This window comes from Bombina bombina, chromosome 4 (assembly GCF_027579735.1).
Source record: "Bombina bombina isolate aBomBom1 chromosome 4, aBomBom1.pri, whole genome shotgun sequence".
Classification (NCBI taxonomy): domain Eukaryota; kingdom Metazoa; phylum Chordata; class Amphibia; order Anura; family Bombinatoridae; genus Bombina; species Bombina bombina.
The window spans coordinates 823,024,507-823,029,155 of record NC_069502.1 but is presented as its reverse complement, the minus strand read 5'-3'; positions in this window follow the sequence as shown (position 1 = coordinate 823,029,155).

Genomic DNA, 4,649 nt, shown 5'->3' with positions numbered 1-4,649 from the left:
ACGTGACTATTACTTACAAATCTCTGGGACAGCCATGGGTTCAAACATGGCACCCTCATATGCTAATTTGTACATGGCATGGTACGAACAACAAGCCATGAAGCCTCATCCCCGCATCAGGTACTATGTACTTTATATTGATGACGTGTTCCTGGTGTGGAGAGGTGATGCAATTGAATTGAAGCAATGGGTGTCATGTTTGAACTCCATGGACTGTCCCATCAGATTTAAACTTGAGTACAGTGAGACTGAGGTGCATTTTTTGGACCTTAATATTATTAAGGTACAGAATGATGAGCAATATGTCTTTGGTACATCATTATATACCAAAGAAACGGACCGTAATTCTTTGTTGGAAGCAAATAGCTTTCACCCGAGACACCAAAAAACAGGGTTAGTGAAATCACAACTCACTAGGGTCATCCGCAACAACAGTGATGTACCCACTATGTTGAGACAACTCGATGAGATGGAAATAAAGTTGATAAAGAGGGGTTATGATGGTAAAATGGTCCATGGTGTAAGAATGGAGCTATTGGATGGCACAGCCACACATGCAAATAAACCAAAAGATATTACCACAACACAACAGAATTTTATCAGCACTTACACTCCAATGAGTGGGGAACTATCTAGATCTGTACGTCAACACTGGTCGATTCTGGAAACCGATATGACGCTCCCTTTTTATGGTACCAGGCCACCATGTATGGTGCATAGGCGGGCTGACAATTTACGTGATTTACTGGTGAAAACTGATCCAGTCAGCTGTTACCAGAAGGATACATGGCTGAAGCCCTCAAGTAAAGGCTGTTTTACCTGTGGTGGTTGTACGACATGCAACGGCATGATAAAAGGGAAGACCTTTCAACATCCCCATACGAACAAGCGCTACACTATTCGCCATCGACTTACCTGTACCAGCACACATGTTATTTACATGTTGATTTGCCCATGTTCCCTGGTATATATCAGAAAAACCGTCACAAGCTTCAGGGATAGGATGGCAAATCATCGGTGTGCCATCCGAGAAGCCTTAAAATCAGGCGATTCAGACCAGCCAGTAGCACGCCATTTTGTGCAACACAGACATAGTGTTTCTAGCATGAAAACGATGGTTATTGACCACATCCCACCACTATCTAGGGGTGGTAATAGAGCAAACCGACTGCTTCAGAGGGAGACTAAATGGATTCATATGCTGGATACTGTTATACCCAAGGGATTGAACACCTATCTGGACTTTGGACCGTTTTACACTAAATAACCCATAGACTGACCATGGACATATATTCCAATTTACCACTCCAATATGTGAGAATAAGTTCCAGGATCCTACATGAATTTTCATTCTAGTGGGTACACACTGGTTTCTATCTATTCTAAAAGGCATGAAGGAAGGTGGTAACTAATGTATGACAACTGTATATAGCAATAGAGCAAAGTGTACATACTAAGGATTATGAATAAGATAATAAAGTGTTAATAATGTCATATAGGAATTGCAAATTGTTAGCATAGGATGTATCTGCTAAACAGCTATGTTGTTTTTATTTCACTGTAAATATTGTCCTTTTGTCTGGAGTGTTATGTGTTGAAGTGGTATCGATCAATGTCAAATAATTTGATGGGTCTGTATTTGAAGAGCACTGTTGTGCTTCACATAGATCGTGCTTTTGTTTTAAAGCTGGAGTATTGATCGATGCCCATTCACACACATGCGCTTTTAATCTAGGACTTATACGGCATGTTTTGTTTTTGTGTTGAATGTTCCCATGACAACCGGTAGCTGACCAGCCAATACTGATATGTTGAAATCACGCTGTTGCGCGATGACATCAGTGGGGGCGGATGTGTAAGACGCACTGTGGACTGTGTATACACGGTTGCCATGGAAATATGTAGCCAATCGGATCCGAATGACGCTTCACGCTCACGCTTGATGACGTCAGAGGTGAGGTTGGTGATTTGCAGAGCGGGAAGATTTAGAGATGTGTTTATATAAGATGGGTATTAGAGGTATTATGTTAGCGATTTTTTCTACTTTGGGGACATGATTGTTCTATGATATGGATACTGGCAGAACATTTGATAAAGATGTCATAACGACATCGAAACGTTATGGATGTATTTGCTTTTTGATATGAATTAAAAAATTGTTTTCTCTAAAGACCAGTGAGTGCCTTCTTGCAAACGAGGAACATATATATATATATATATATATATATATACATACATACATACATACATACATACATACATACATATAGGTCCATTTATCATTGTGCAGATGGACATAATCCGCTATAGCGAACCGTGTCCGCCGCACATCGATAAATGTCGACATCATACGCTGTCGGCATTTATCATTGCACCAGCAGTTCTTGTGGCCGCTAGCAAGGGATGCCAATCAACCCGATCGTATTCATGAAGCAGCGGTCTTTAGATCTTATATATATATATATATCGTATTGTCCCGAGTATAGGCCGCACTTTTCCCCAAATGCAAGTCTTTAAACTAGGGATGCGGTCTATAATCGGGATGTTGCACAAAATACCATAAAAATACTGGTATAGGTAAGTACCTTGAATTGTCTGTGTTGGACGGAAGCGCTGTTTTTGTTTCAGGGAGAATTTGTGCCTCACGGATCTGCAATAACATCAGTACTGGATCGCTACTGTTGACGGTTATGACCCACTCTCTCTAACAGCGTTGACATGGTATCCATGATAACCACAATCAATTGCAGCAGTTTGATGATGTCATCAGAGTCGGACTGTTACACTGGGCTTCCTGGAGACACCGCTGGCCGCCGCCACCATCAACCGAAGCTCCTGCAGTGACAATCTGCATGACCCCACACTCAAAGCTGCACTCAGGAGCAGCGAGTTTAAGCAGGAGAGCAAGAGCCCAGATCTGGGACACAGCCAGACTCTGAGCCACCATGCCAGCACAACGCTTGGGAGTGAACTCCCCCTACTTTCATTGTGGTTTGGGAGCTATACTGTGGGAGTGTTTGCCGACCAGAGAGTCAGTGATATCACAGCGGGTCTGACAACTCTGAGACGTTAACCGCAGAGGTCCCTAGAGAAAGTGATGCTGGTGAGAACCTGTTGGAGGTACAGCTAGCAGCTAGAGGGACAACTGTCACTTATCCTGTTTTCCCTAATCGTTGTGTGTGATGATGAACCGTTAAAGGGGAAGGTAAGAGAACAGGACCTGTTACACAGTTGTTACCTTGAAATAGCTGGGCTATCTGGGCACATTTGCCTGTTAACCGGTCACTAAAGAGAATATCACCATTGACACAGCGTGAGAGATACTTTAACAGGGGTTGTTTTAAGAAGAAGGGGGCTAAGAGGGTGTGGAGGGCTGAGGGGAGGCTTGTGTGAGGTAGGTAGTTAATAGGGTGAGTAGTGGGCACTGTGTGAGGGAAGGAGGCTGAGTGGGTTAAGAGGAGGAAGTAATGTGTATGAAAGGCAGTAATGTGTTAAAAATTTAATTTCTTTAAAATGGCACCAAACTTTAAGGGTGCGGCCTATAATCAGGATTATATATATTCAAAACATAATTAGAATGTGTAAAATCATTGCTAGAGCTAAATCTAAATGTATTAAAATATAAATTAGAAAGTGAAAAGCTTAAAGGGATATGATCCAGATGGAGCATGCAATTTTAAGCAACTTTCTAATTTAGTCCTATTATCAATTTTCCTTCGTTCTCTTAGTGTCTTTTTTGAAAAGGCAGGACTGAAAGCTTAGGAGCTGCCAATTTTTGCTTCAGCATCCTGGGTAGCGCTTGCTGTTTGATGGCTACATTTAGTCACCAATCATCAAGCACTACCCAGGTTCTGAACCAAAAATGGGGGGCTCTTAAACTTACATTCCTTCTTTTCAAATAAAGATACCAAGAGAACAAAGAAAAATTGATATGAGCAATATATAAAAATTAAAAAGATCTTGCAGTGCTGGAGAGTTCTGACCTTTTTCTTTTGACTATTCAGTGAGTTCAGCCCATGTAAAGTGTGATCTGCAATTTCTTTCCAAGCTGGAGAACCTTTGAATATCAGAGCCTTAGCACTGAGACAGGGACTGGTTCTCCAGATACATAAATATGGTCAGCACATGTGCCCTCAATCTCTGTGTGCAGACTACAGGATCCCTGCAGAAACCCCAGTAATAACAGAAAATACAAAAAGTAGTAGCACAGGTTCCAATAAAAACTGCTTTATTCAGGTACTGGTTCTGTCACACACTTTTACTGACAGAGCCAGGGTAATGTTACTGAGAGCATGAAGAGACACAGACAGAAGGTAGGAAATACACACACAGGGCCAGATGCATCAGTAAAGGGCATCACTATGTATAATGTTACATTCCCCAGCAGTGCTTACCTCTCCTCTCAGCTGGTGAATGCTGCTGTTGGGGGATAATGTTACTGAGAACATGCAGAGACACAGACAGAAGGTATTAAATACACACAGGGCCAGATGCGTCAGTAAAGGGAGTCACTGTCACCTGCCTCTGATACATTCCCCAGCAGTGCTCACCTCTCCTCTCAGCTGGTGAATGCTGCTGTTGGGGGATAATGTTACTGAGAACATGCAGAGACACAGACAGAAGGTAGGAAATACACAGAGGGCCAGATG